Source organism: Bos indicus x Bos taurus, chromosome 5, assembly GCF_003369695.1.
Source record: "Bos indicus x Bos taurus breed Angus x Brahman F1 hybrid chromosome 5, Bos_hybrid_MaternalHap_v2.0, whole genome shotgun sequence".
NCBI lineage: Eukaryota > Metazoa > Chordata > Mammalia > Artiodactyla > Bovidae > Bos > Bos indicus x Bos taurus.
The window spans coordinates 2,310,048-2,325,184 of record NC_040080.1 but is presented as its reverse complement, the minus strand read 5'-3'; positions in this window follow the sequence as shown (position 1 = coordinate 2,325,184).

Sequence of the window (15,137 nt, the reverse complement as noted above, 5' to 3'; positions counted from 1 at the left end):
GCTCCAGCCTCTGGGGGCTCACAGACTCCTTGCAGGGCTGGACCAGTCAGGGGAGCAGGGACCCCGGGATTGGTGGATAGACTCTTCCCTCCCCCATAAAGGAGCAGGTGGATTCAGCAGGGCCGGTGCTCACGGAGCTGATTCAGATCCTGCATATGTTTGCTGCCTCCCGGAGCCCCCAGCAGGCATTTTGCACATCTGTGATTTGTAAGAGGCTTCACCTGCACCTTCCTATTCCAGTTAATCTTGGAGAGTGTATGCGGTGGCCATGACGGTCCCCATTTGACACACGAGGACCGCATGGGCTCAGAAGGACGGATGCTCTGTCTGGGGTTACACAGCCCAGGAAGGCCGGGCTGCTGGCCATCTCCTGCTACTTTTTCCTTCTTTATGCTGGTCTTTTGCGGGGAATTCAGCACAATTTCTGCCTCAGGGAATAAACTGCTGTCTGAGGCAAGGTTCCCTGGAAGAGGGATCAGGGGGTGCCCGGCAGCCCAGATCCAGGGCACGCTCCCAGGAGCTGGCCTGCACCCCCAGTGTGATGGCGAGAAGGCTCCACGGTACCTCGTCCCCCCAAAGGATCGTCCAGGCTGAGCGTAACTCACTTCCACGTGGGTCAGCTTGAGTTCTGGAAAGTCCGTCTCTCCTGCTCCAAGCAGGTGACCCGTAAATTCTTCTTGGGTTGACCTCCAGGAGGGAAGGGTCGCAGTGAGGGGGAGATGGCCCCTATGATGCCGACCACATGAAGCAGTGCCTGTCGGGGGGCGGAGGGCGTGCAATGCCCGCTGTGCCCGCAGGGCCTCAAGACAAGGCGCTTCCTCCCGCTCTTCCCTTTCAACTCCATAGAGCTTTGTTCTTTCAAGTTGTCAGAGGGAGGGAATCAGGGCTTTATCTGCGAAGGTTTCCTGCAAACTCTTTGCACAGGTAGCCGAGAGCTGACCTGTTGAGAAAACAGATGAACAGCGTGAGTCATAAAGATTCTTAAGTGACGCGTTTGTGAGAGTTATTTCCAGTGGGGTCACTGCCGGTGAACTGCAAGAGCAAACTCAAGCTCGGTGCCTGGTCTCTGGGAAAACACAGCTCAGAGATCCAGCCCAGGGCCACAGCAATGAAGGTTTTCATTTTTCCAGGTCACCGAGGGGTAAACACATCCATCTGGGCCCGCCGCATCGTAACTGGCCCTGGTGTCCTGGGCAGGAGGGCCGAAGCCTGGCCAGCACACCCCTGCTCTTCTGGGGCCAGATAACAAGGATGGGCCCACACCCTTTACAGTTCCTGGCTTCAATTCCAAGCCCCCCAGGGGCCCTTCAAGTCCGAGGTCCAAGTTCAAGTTTCCTTCTGAGATCCAGGCACAGTCATTCAGACTGCAAGGACGCGCTGGGCCTCTGGGGTTTGGGAGCGCGCTGAGGAGCGAGACCATGGCCCTTACTCGCTCCCCTGTTTCCACGTCTGGAAATGGGGATGTGAGGAACTGCCACTTTGTTGTTACTTATCCACTGGATTGAAGGTGTCCCTGGGGCTTCCCCGGTGGCTCGGGGTAAAGAGTCTGCCCGCCAACGCAGGAGACAGCAGTTCCATCCCTGGGTCAAGAATATCCCCTGGAGAAGGAAGTGGGAACCCACTCCAGTATTCTTTCCTGGGAAAGCCAGTGGACAGGAGCCTGGTGGTCTACAGTCCATATGGTGGAAAAGAGTTGACAGGGTGACTCAAGAGAAGCAACAAAGCTGACACGGATTGACGTCCGTTACTTCTGTACCAGGAGCAAGATGCTTACTTGCAATGCTCTCCTGTCACTTAGAACCAGTATCTGCATATTATAGGCTTTTACCCCTTGTCGATTTTGTGTGTATATCATGTAGGAGTGAAATCGATTTGGTAATACATTTGTATTCATTTCCAATCAATGTTGTAACACATGGCCACTAGCTCATTGCCTTGGTGCTCTGTAGGTCAGACTTATCATGTGGGCATCCTTGGGATGTCCCAGGGTTGGCAGCACTGGCTTCTTCCGGAGACCCCAGGAAGCACCTGCTTGCTTGTCTCTCCAGCCTCTAGAGCTGGGCGGCTTCTTCCCACTTCAAAGGCAGCCAAATACGCTCCCAATTTCAAGGTCAGCTGATAAACACCCTTAATTCCACCTGCAACCTTAAACCGTCTTTGCCATGGAACCTAAGGATTAGAACTTGGACATCCTTGGAGGCCACTGTCTGCCCTTCAACCTACTAGTCCTCCTAACACTGCTTCATATTTACAGACTGATTCTCTGGAATTTTTTGATTAAGAATTGTTTCTATTTCTGTGCTTCCACACAACACCCTCCTCTCTGCCATCACAACAGTGTGCATATTATGCCTTAAGGGAGTCCCTTGGGTGTCCAGGATTTCCTTCCAAGCCACCACCCCCTCGCTGCAATCTTCAGCGCGCCTAACTGGGCAATGACCTCTGTGATGAGACCACCCTCTGGCCAACAGGCATGATAAAGGACATCCAGGCTTCAGAGAGGTTAAAATGTGAACAAAGAATCTTCCTGAAACTGATGACATTCACTTTTATGTTCCAGTGAACATCGGAAAGTACTGCATACTTGGTGTTCCAGGATAATGCAAACTCAGCGAGGACGGCATCTCTATGGTCTGTATCTCCAGTACATAAAGATTGCCTGGAGCCAAGTACAGGTACAGAAAATCTGTGCTGAGTGAGTGAACGGCGAATGGATGAATTCAATGGATTGTAACTACGATTATTATTCAGATAAGACTTACTATGAGTCACTAAGGGTATTAAATGAGATCACATTGGCAAGTTGTCTCATAAAGGAAGCTCTTGAGAAGTAAGCGCCTCCTCCTCTTGCCTCCAGATTGAACAGCAGGACGCAGTGACCGGCCCCAGTCGACCAGCCCCTCAGGTGGGGGGCGCGCAGTTAGGGGTCCGAGCGACGGGGTCGGGAGGGCACAGACGGGTGGATGGATGGGTGGGCAGTTGCCACCATAAAGAAATGGTAGTTGTTTGTGATGCTTTTGGTAGGTCCTCCAACACGAAGGATCATGTTTCCTGGGATCTGCCTTCCTGGGCTTCTTGATGTCATAGCACGTGCTCTTGGAATAAAGGCCCATTGTTGCCATCATGAGATGAGATAAGAAACACAGTAAGATTGGTCCAGTTACTGTGGGAACAAGCATGGAGTTTTCTCAGAAACCTAAAAACAGAACTGCCATATGACCCAGCAGTTCCACTCCTGGGTAGATACCCAAAAGAACACAGAAACTTGCACCCTACTGTTCATTCCAACGTTCTACAGGCATGAGCTTGAGCACGCTCCGGGAGATGCTGATGGAGAGGGAGGCCTGGCGTGCTGCAGTCCGTGGGGTCGCAAAGAGTCGGACACGACTGAGTGACTGGGCTGAACTGAACTGATGTTCATTACAGCATCGTTCATAGCAGCCAAGACATGGGAGCCACCTAAGTGTCCATCGACGGATGAATGGATAAAGAAGGTGTGGTTCATATATTTTATATTCAGTTCACACACACACACAACAAAATATTATTCAGCTATAAGAAAGAATGAAATAATGACATTTGCAGGAACATGGATGGACCTAGAGATTATCATACAAAGTGAAGTAACTCCGACAAAGACAAATATCATATGATATCTCATATACGGAATCTAAAAATGAATACAGATGAACTTACACGTCAGAAACAGACCCACAGACATGGAAAATAAACTAGAGTCAGGCACAACTGAAGTGGCTTAGCACAAACACACGCACCACAATACATGAAACAGATAAATATTTATGACCTACTATACAGCACAAATAAAGCTGAGTGCTGAAGAACTGATGCTTTTGAAGTGTGGTGTTGGAGAAGACTCCTGAGAGTCCCTTGGACTGCAAAGAGAGCCAACCAGTCCATCCTAAAGAAAATCAGTCCTGAATGTTCATTGGAAGGACTGATGCTGAAGCTGAAGCTCCAATACTTTGGCCACCTGATGTGAAGAACTGACTCATTTGAAAAGCCCCTGATGCTGAGAAAGGTTGAGGGCAGGAGGAGAAGGGGACGACAGAGGATGAGATGGTTGGATGGCATCACTGACTCAATGGACATGAGTTTGAGTGAACTCTGGGAGTTGGTGATGGACAGGGAGGCCTGGCGTGCTGCACTCCATGGAGTCGCAAAGAATCGAACACAACTGAGCGACTGAATTGAACCGAATACAGCACAGGGAACTCTACACAATATTCTGTAATAACCTACAATTAACAAGAATTTGAAAAAGATATTCTTTTTCAGATTTATGTATCTGAAAGCACAACATTAATTTAAAAAAATTAATTAAAAAAAAAGATGCCAGTGGAACTTGTACAGCTCTGGATGGCAGATAAACGTTTAAATAACGTCACGTTATGTTTCCTTCCTATCAGCTCTCAGGCTAAGAATGACTTCCTGAAGCAAAACCCTCTCCCTGTGCTTTTTCTGCTTGAAGGCCCCTCCATCACGTAATAGTGTCTATTAACCAAGTGTAAAATGGTGGTGCACTTGGAGGCCCCAGCCTGGAAAGGTGGACACCTCGTTCCACGTCTTGGGTCTGCATCCTTGCTAAGCTGCATTTCTGGGAAGTCGTATGCAGGATTTGCATCAGGAAACTTCAGGCATTTTCTCACAGGAAGAAGGATGGAAGACCTGCTGGTCTATGACTGGGTCTGCTCCTTCAGACACGGCTCTTCCCAGAAAGGGACCCCTGGGGTCCAGGAGAGATGGTTGTGCTGGGAAAACTTCCCAGCCCATCCCAATTCAAAACTTTGCTCTGTGGGCAGAAAAAGAGCTCAGAGCTGTTGAAAGGCGACTGAAGATAAACAGGAAGCTCAGACTTAATTGCGGGACAACATATTAAACGCAGCTCCTTTTATTTTTAGAACTTCATTCTGGGGCCTGAAACTTTGAACGCCAATGAAGGGAACCACTTGCATTTCCAAGAGGGTGGTGACCTTCAAAGCTCTTTTTCCAGGGGGAAGAAATTTAATTTAATCCTGTCTTCTCGTATTTGTTCATGTTAGATTACATTAAATGAGTTATTTTTAATCATTGTTCATAAATCACAGCCGAGATGTGCCTTGAGGCACAGGGCATTTGCATAAAAATATTAATTGCCGCTATCTGTCCTTTTGGATTCGTGGGAAATAAGATGGATGTGCAGCAATGGCGGGCATGGGCTGAGGGTACTGGGCGGGACGAGGATGGGATGAGGGAAGCATCCTCCCTGGTGGTCTTGCTCGGCTCAGAACCTCAGGATCCTCTTCAGATGTCCCCTCCACCAAGCGTAGCCCACCCTGATTGCTCTGGGCCAAAGCACCGTTCCCTCCTCTGTTACCTGTGAGCCGTGACCAGCCTCTCTTAGGAAATGTGAATGTTCTTTGTGGGTCAGTCACCCACGGCCGTGTCCTTGCCTGGACCTGGAGCGCCCTGCCTGTGACACACGGCAGAAGAGCTTCCTGCTCATCTGACAGACCAAGCAGAAGAGCCTGGGTGAGAGTCCTTTCACCTCCTGCACCGGCTGCCCTCCGGGCCAGGAATCCCTTAGCAGATGCTCATCGCACAAGGCATTTCGGCAACCTGCTTCACGTTGTAACGCAGGCCTTCTCGGCAGCCTCTCCTTGTGCGCAGATGTATGTTACTCAGAGGCACAGCCTGACCAGGGCCTCCTGCTCTCCCACGCTCCTGCGCACAGATGGAATCAGCTGGAATCCTGGTCATCGCGGACAAGCCCTCTTGCTCTCCCATGCTCTGCCCCTCGCGGCTGTAGACGGGTTCCCGAAGTCGAGGCCCTGGCCCGCTTCTGCACATCTCTTACGTCAGCTGCTCCAACCCTGTTCCTGCCTCCCCCTCATTCCCTGTGCTTGAGCTCAGGCTATGGTTTGGCCCCTGCGCTCTTTGGGAAGTGCCGCCGTGAGGACCCTCCCTTCCATGGCCTCGCTCTTCTGGCCTCCTCCTGGCCTCTCCCTGCAGCCTCTGCTTCCCCACTAGGATGTGGCTGGACCAGCCTGCACTCAGCCTCCTCTGAGCCCCCTCCCCAGGGACACTGGCATCCTTTACCCACCTGTCTGTTCCCTCCTTCGGCAACCATGGCACAGCTTCAAGTGCTGAGCAGGATGCTGGATGCTGGCACCACACGGTGGGCGAGGGCTGGGATGGAGGATGCCCTGGAGGGCCTCAGTGCAGTCCAGTCGCTCAGTCCTGTACGACTTTTTGTGACCCCATGGACTGCAGCACGCCAGGCCTCCCTCTCCATCACCAGCCCCGGGAGTTTACTCAAACTCATGTCCATCGAGTTGGTGATGTCAGCCAACCATCTCATCTTCTGTCATCCCCTTCTCCTCCTGCTCTCAATCTTTTCCAGCATCAGGGGCTTTTCTAATGAGTCAGCTCTTTGCATCAGGTGGCCAAAGTATTGGAGCTTCAGCTTCAGCATCAGTCCTTCCAATGAACACTCAGGATTGATTTCCTTTAGGATGGACTGGTTGGCTCTCCTTGCAGTCCAAGGGACTCTCAAGAGCCTTCTCCAACACCACAGTTCAAAAGCATCAATTCTTCGGCGCTCAGCTTTATGCATAGTCCAACTCTCACATCCATACATGACTAATGGAAAAACCATAGCTTTGACTAGATGGACACATCTGTTTATTTATCTGCCCCACTTGGGTGTTGATGAGACCCCATCTCACCCCTGTTTCCTGATGGAATCTAGGACATCAGATCAGGGAGCATCAGATGCTCCCCCAAAGCCCAGGGAATTTCATCCTGACTCATACAGAAGCACCTGGAATTCCCAGCTCTCCAGCCCCATCAGGGTTACTGAGAGCCAAGCAGAGAAGCATGGTGAGTCAGAGCAGCACCTCCTCCAGGAGTAGGTCCCCTCTGTTGAAATATGTTTGGCAAATTCTGAGCCCAACGGTTGCGGCCCCTGAAGGGCTGCTCTGAGCTTTTCAGATGCTCATGTGTGCCGTGAGGTCCCCACGCAGGTGCAGAGGCAGCAGGCTGTTTCGCTGGTTTTGTTGTCTGTGTGATTCACGGCACTCGCTTCAGCACCCACAGGACTCGTCTAACACAACAGAATGGCACAACAAGCAGGAACACACGAGGTGTTCAGGCCCCATGCTGAGTCCTCCAGGGGTATGTGCTCATCTCTCAGGTTCTGCTGAACCTCCACAGTGAAGGGGAGCAAGCTGAGGTACACAGGGCCCAGGCAGCGGCTGTGGTGATGGGGAGGTCCAGAGCTGGGCCCACAGCCATGGGCCCCCGTGTGCTTCTCCCCACGTCTCAACCACGTGGCCCCTGAACCCGACAGGATGGGGCTTTGTTGTCCTGCCAAGCACAGAGTGACTCACCGGGCCCTGCTGTCCAGAGAGAAATTAGCACATTTGCTGGAATCCACTGATGTGCTCTCCTAATGAACTCTTTTCATTAAAAACCAAAGTACCCTCACCAGTCCTGGGCTGAGCCCAAGAGCCTCATCCCAACACAGAAGACAGATTATTGTGTGATGACCAATGGCTACTATTTCTGCCTTCACTCTTTCCCTTCGGTGAGACCAACACACGTGATGGAAATCGTGTCCACATGTGGGCTGGTGCTGGGCATGCTGCAGAAAGTGTGTCTGGTCAAGATTGCAGATTGGCTGAGAATGCGGTGCACAGGGAGAGGAGAGTGTGGACTGCCCAGCTGTGCAGGCTTGCCCACTCTCCAGACACAGCCTGATCGGTAGCGTGGTCCCACGTCCATGGAGTGAATGCTCCACAGTGGCTGAGTGCGTGTCCCTTGTGGCATCACCAGACACTGCCACTGGCTCTCCTAGGCTGGTACAAGCCAGCTTCTGTGCCCACCAGCTGTAGCATCTGTAGCTGTTATCACCACCTCCTTGTTCTTCTCTTTATTGATTTGTGTATTTTGGCAACAAGAGAGTTGCTCACGGTGACAGAGATTGTGTTGCCATTGGGAGTCCACTGGCAAGGTACAGACAACTTCAAGAAGCAAGGGCTGTTATATATTTATTTCAAGCCTGGCAAACCAGCTCGACAGTCTGATTTACATTGTAGACATTTTTGCAAGTGTAAGTCAAAGAGGTCATTCATTGACAATAAATGCAAGATATCAAACCAGAAAGACTTTGGTTAGAGCAGACTTGCGGTATCCTCATGAGATTCCGAGCACCAAAGAATTGATGCTGTCAAACTATGGTGCTTAAGAATCAGAGAATCTTGAGAATCTCTTGGACAGCGAGGAGACCAAACCAGTCAATCCTAAAGGAAGTCAACTCTGAATATTCACTGGAAAGACTGAGATGCTGAAACTGAAGCTCCAATACTCTGGACACCTGATTTGAAGAGCCAACTCATTGGAAAAGACCCTGGTGCTGGGAAAAATTGAAGGCAAAAGGAGAAGAGGGTGGCAGAAGATGAGATGGTGGGATGGAATCACCAACTTGATGGAGGTGAGTTCGAGCAAGCTCTGGGAGAGAGTAGACAGAGGAGTCTGGGGTGCTGCAGGCCAGGGGGCCATGAAGAGCTGGACACCACAGCCACCATGAGATCCCAGGTGGGAAGCAGGGCATGACTGAATCTGGCCAAAACCATGGGGGCCAAAGAAACAAGTATTTCAGTTTTATCCTGTTTCATTTGTGCTATTTGATTTATCCGCTCATTTATTTATCCATCACTGTTGCGTTCCCTCCACCCACCAGGCACTGTTAGGCACTGTGATTGGGAGCTGGGGGAAGCAGACATCTCATGGTTCCTGGAGCTAGGACCCGTCACCTGCCTGTGTCTGGGGTATTGAGTTGCTGCCCTGATTTTTAGTGAATCTTAGAACTACAGTGCCGACTTTACCATAAATTATCTTAAACGCTTTTTGTTCATATCCATACTACGAAGTTAGACTATGGTAGTCATCCTGCCCTCCTTGCTGTTTGATTCTGATGAGACCTCTTGGTTTTCCTTCAACACCTGTTTGATTCCCCAGAGGCAAGTTGCCCAAGCTGGCCTTTGAGTTCTGAGTGGTCCAGACTGATGAGAAAGTCTCGGCATGTCTGGGATGCCTGTGTGTTTCATCGCATCTGGGCGAGGGGCATGGAGGTGGATGTAGGCTGCCCTGAAAGGACTTGCTGAGGAGGAGAAAGCAAAGGTCATCAGGGCTGGAAGAATGGCCCCAGCCCAAGAGAGGAGAGATTCTGTGTGTACCACCGCAGTAGAAAGGAAACAGGGCAAAAGGTAGTTTTTCAGCAGAATCCAGTCCAAGAAGATGGGATGGGATGGGGTGCAGGAGAGTCATCCAACAGGGGGCCAGAACAAGGTCCTGTTTGTGGGGAGAGCTCCCGAGAGCCACAGCCAGCTGCTCACTCTGGGTGCAGCACAGAGGCCCGCAAGGACCCCAGGAAGCAGGAAAAACTAGATGCTGAGAAGTTCATTCAGAGTGAGGCTGAATGTAGGGAGGATGATTTGAAATCCAAGACTGGTTTCATGCACTGGCCTCTGGCCCATGAGCTACAGAACCAAGAAACCATTCCTCCAGTTCCTCATTTGTGTCCAGCTGAGCCAGCCTCGGGCCACGGGGTAGGGCAGCTCCTTGGTCTCCAGGCCATGAGATGGGCTCCCCAGACAGGAACCCCCCACAGCTGGGGGTGTGGCCCCAGGCCTGTGGACTCTGGTGGGTGTTCAGAGAGACGGAGGCAGCCCATCAGGACAGTTGGAAGCAGACGGACTTGGAAGCGAGATGGAGGGGGCATGTCCCCTTAGAGACCCTTGACAGCTCGCTGACCGCAGCCCCTCCTGTGCCACACAGCGAGGCCAGGTCCTTCCTACAGGCAGGGGGTGGGAGCCCCCTCAGGACACCCCGCGGCACTTTCGGGCTAGCACGGCTGAAAGAAACCCAGAAGCAAGGCCATTTTCTCTGGTCTCTAGACCCAGACCCTGTGATTTCTGAAATGCTCAGAGGAAATAACATACCTAGAGGAACAGAGAGAGGGGCTGCCTTTGGATGATCTGAGCACACAGAAGGCCCCCGTCCCTCTCGGCCCGGCCTGGGAGCCCGGATCAAAGGTCCTGATCCACGCCCAGAGCCATTCACTGGAGACTCCACTACTGGGGGCCCATGCGGGTGTCAGAGGCGGTGCCAGGGACTACACATAGCATTTTATTGGAGATCCTTCCTCCTGTCCCAGGAAATGTCTTTTGTTTTTCCAGGCAGAGGAACAAAATCATATGATGAAATAATCATCCTGATAATTAACCTGTTTTATCAGGAGACTTAAGAAAACGTCCACAGGCCATGTATTAATAGCACTAATATTTAATACTGAAAAAAAAAAAAGGCGTTTATTGCGGCAACCAGGCCTGGGGATGGGGCTGGTCTCTCTAATTGATGCTCTGCTGGGTTTGAATCTGCTTGGTGGGGAGCCGGGGAACATTAATTACCCCGCACCCAGGCCGACACCAGCTCTCAAACACAAGACTTTCCTCCCAGATGGCTCCTCTCTCCCAGCCTTCTTCCTGGTAGACATTATTACATTTCTGATGAGTCAAGTAGATTTTCTGCAGGCATTAAATTTTTAGTAAACAGACCCAAATTAACAGCTATTTATGACATTTCACTCCGGGGATCAAATCAAAAGCACCCGCTTCATATATAAATATCTCTCCTTCTCCGCTTTTAATGAACGGATATTATTTTTGTTGTTGTTGAAAGCAGAATTAGACAGATGCCCTGCTCCTCCCGGCTCCCTCATCACGCGGCTCTGTCCTCCAACTGAGAGAGCGCGATTACCTTTAGGAAGCAAAGGCGTAAGCACCTTAATTTTACATAATTCAGTGAAACAAGGCATACGTCTGAAATCCCCCTTGCGAGGAGCTGTGTTCTCATCCAAGCTAACGGGCTACGTTTGGATGAAAACAATTTAGCCTGTCCTAATGTCATCAGCGGGGCACCACGAGCCTCCCAGAACCTGATCTGGGAGCTGCTCTTCTCATTATTCTTGGTGTTGCGTGGTGATCAAGCAGCGTCCGTCTCTCTGAGTGACCTTGCTGGTGGCAGCCTCGCGCTTAGCGCTAATGAGGATGGCGCCACGGTCCCAGGATGAAAGGGCTGGTGGGGGTGGGGCTGGGGCTGGGTACAGCAGCTGTGAGCATGCATCGGCTTCCCACGGCGAAGTGATGGGCTCACAGCTTATGTACTGTGCAGCGATGAAATACAGCCATACCTGGGCAAAGCTAACCGTCTCTTGGCATGGAGACCTCCTTTCGGACTCCAGTAAATTTTGAAGAATCATAGACGACAGGTCAGAATTGCAGCTTTCCCCTTGAGGGGAAAGGTTTTCAGTCTGTGTTATTGCATTTGTTCACATCTTCATGAATGGGCAGACGACTGAGCAAGGATGCTGCTGATACCGTGATGAGTAGGAAATGTCTGCTGGGTAAGCATGGCAAGTGTTAACACCCTCACTTAGCTCTGCTCCCTCTCACAGACTCATCCAAGGGACAATTAAGGGACTTTGCCAAAGGCCACATTGACAAAGAGAGCAAATAATGGCAACATTATTTTGGAAGCGGGAAAAGAGGGTTCGAGAAGGCAACTTAGCAGACCAGCGTGTCTTGTTTGCCTTCCAGGAGAGATGAAGATTTCACCATGACTGACCTACTTAAGAGCATCAGGGGCCACCTCGAAAGGAATGGGGGAAGTGAGACGGGCAGAGGAAGGTGCCAATAATGGTTTTTTGTGGAGACAGCTCTCACTCTGGATGATAGGACAGGCACCTCCGTTAGACGCTGGAAGAGAATGCCATGGAATCGGGACTATAAATGCAGAAAGGAGACTAGGAGAGACCTTAGAAAAACAGAAGGCAAGTTAGATCTCTGCAGGATGTCAGATATCCTAGTGATGAATTTCAGAATGAGAGACATCACAGGGGAGGGAGGGAACTAGTAATTCAAGAATGTTCCAACAGCCAAGGCCAGGAGGGTCCACACAGACATGCTTCCTGACCCAGGTGAAGAGGAGCAGTAACTAGCAGTCAGCACTTCGGCCAGCTTGCTCAGTTGTGTTACTGCGTCTAGAACAGCAGCCAAGACTAGCAACCATCTGTGCTTCGGTTTAGAATCATCCTTAGTCCTTAAGCTTATGTTCTTGTTGCTCAGTTGCTAAGTTGTGTCAAACTTTTTGCAACTCCATGGACTGCAGCATTCCAGCCTTCCCTGTCCTTCTCTATCTTCTGGCCAAATCAGTGGGTTAAATGAGTGAGCCGAAGCACTTCCCCGATGGTAAGGATCTCTGCAGTCCCCAGGACCATGGTGTGGATTTTAACCTTTCAGTCATGGGAGAGAATAGACCAGGAATTATAGTTGGCCTGACCTGACATGAAGACCTCACCTGTGAATCCAAGAAACACTGTGGGATTAGGCTATTTGCTTTGAATGTCTGTCTCAACTCTACATTCAACAGCTGGATACAGACCCACGGGATGGTCATGCTAGTCCATAGGTGCCAGAGTGAGAGCAATGTAAGCCCAACTTCCTGTGTCATCTGACCCCTGGGAGCCCTGCCACCACCTGCTTGGCCACTGTGGCCTTCTGGGTTTCCAGAACTAGCATCAAGTCTAAAGACTTTTGAGTGGAACCAGGAAGATGGGAGGCCTTCCCTTTCTTGACAGCTACCCTGGCAAAGGACCACATGTCCCTCTGGGGATGGCTTAGGAACACTCAGTATTGAAACTGGGCTGTAGCCTGCACAGCCTTCCTGGAGACAGGCCCCTGAATCCCCTGCACCTTGTTTATAGAAAGCTTTAGCCTTCTAGGCCTTCCCCAAGTTCCAAAGAGCAGATTTAATCAGAGAAGTGAGAAAATGCAGAAACAAAGGAAAAAAGCCAAGCAAGACAAAATAATACTAGTCTAGCCATTAAACCTAGTCAAGGACATTTAGCTCCCAGGACTACAGATAATATCCTGAGCCATGTTCCTGAGCTGCCTTGCAGGTATTGAAACCCCTACCAGGTGGAAGAATTTATGTATGGTGACCACCAGCACGTAGACCCCAGACCTGTTGGAACCAGAAGACAGAGCTCCCTGAAACATCACTCTGTTACATCACTGTCAACCAATCAGAGAAATGTGCATGAGCTGATCACACACCCTGTGACCCTCTCTCTCACTCTGTCTTTAAAAAACCCTTCCCTGAAAGTCATCCCGGAGTTGGGAATCATCTGAGCATGAGCTGGCCCTCCTCCTTGCTGGGTGCCCTGCAGTAAATGCTGTATTTCTTTCACCACATTCTGGTGTCGGTAGATTGGCTCTGCTGTGTGTTGGGTGAATGGACTCGAGTTCGATTCAGTAATGATGCACACTTACAACTACGTCACAATGTCATTCCCCAAAGGGACTGCACCTCTCCCCCAGATGGTATGGTGTCAGGCCTATTAGCTGACTGAAGTCTAGGGACGGGGGGAGGTTGTGAGTTCTTACAGTGAAACAGCCAGGTTTTTTTTTTTTTTTTTACCACCAGAATGAGATGCTGTTTCCAGAAGAGAATAGTTGTACATGCTATCTTAGAAGGCAGACTGCCCATCTATTTCACTTACAGGGAACTTATGATCAAATAGCCATCAGCATAGTTCCCTCCAGATCTGACTCCTCCTGTCATCCTTATTATTAATGACCAATTGGAACCCAGTGACAGAATCTGTCACCATTAGCTCCAGTCTTCAGAGGGTGGACCCTGCACTGCCAGGAGCTTCTTACTGCTTTGGTGAAGGACGTGTCCTCTGTACCACCTCAGAGATGTAGTTTCCGTGCAGCTGAGCTGTTTGCACATTAAAGAACCAGCCCTCTTTTACATGAAGGGGACCACCGTCCTGGTCTACCTGTTGAGGAGTTTCCCAGGATTCAGCTTGTCAAGTTTTAAAACCAAGAACATCTCAGGCCAACTGGCATAAAGGTTTCCTTTTCACTTCAGACTCCTTACTGGAGAGCATGGTGGGAAAGAGTTCTCGATCTCATGTTTACTGAGTGTAGGACTCATCTGGATGTAAACAAAGCAAATACTCAGAGTTCCTCAGCTGTTCAAGTGGAGTCTTTTAAATCCCAGAGGAATGCATCCTTATCAATAAATGTCCCCTGACCCAAACTTAGATTCCATCTTTTTTTTGGTCTAGCCTGCTCAGAATCCATCCTGAAGCAGGCTTCTCAGATCCCATCGCTGATACAAACTGCTAAGATCTTCCAGTTGCCTTGGTATACATTCCATCTTCTCCCAGGGTGGACCTGGCGACTTTCTCTCTGGGCTAAGCTGAGATTTAACCACACAGCAGGCTTGGAAGAAATGAGAAGTCATGAACGAATTGACATCCCTTTATGCGGCAGCTACTGCAGGTGGGGTCATCATGAGGTCTTTATGCCGCAGGAGATTAATTCATCTGAAGTGAGAGCCGGGCAACCTCCACCAGCATGAAACCTGCACCAGCATTTGGAGGTTCAAGTTTCCCAGTTCCCTTGTCCATTTCCAACCATCTCCTCAAGTCTCCTTTCTTTTCAGGCAGTTCTTAAGCTCAGCATGGAGACCAGGAAAATGTGTGAGTTACAGAGAATGTCAACTTTGAATTCCTGCAAACTACCCTCTTCTGTGATGGGTTTGATCCTCAGTCATTCTGGCCACACGAGATAATGGATGCTTTCATGGCTGTCATAGAAACCTTCGGGTTCTCCAACCAGGCTTCTCTTGTAGATGCAAGACCCTTATTTTAACCTGCTCTTGTTATCTCTCCAGGGATGTGATCAGAAGCCAGCACATGCCACAAATACCACAACCTCGGCCATTGTCCCTGCTGCCACAATGCCCAAGGGGAGCAGTCACTTCACTACGCAGAGCCTTGCCGTGTACGAGCACTCTCACCCCTGCGGCCATCAGCGTGCACGGTGTCACTGCTCATGGAGTACGACCATCCAGGGCTCTCCCCCGGCAAGGAGGCCGCCCATGCTTCCATCGGCAAGGTGAGAAACCCAGTCTCTAAACCCCACTTCAAGGTTCTAGTTCCTGATCCCTTCCTGGTAGCAACAACTGGGGTCTTAGCAGAAAACAAAATGCACATGAACAGC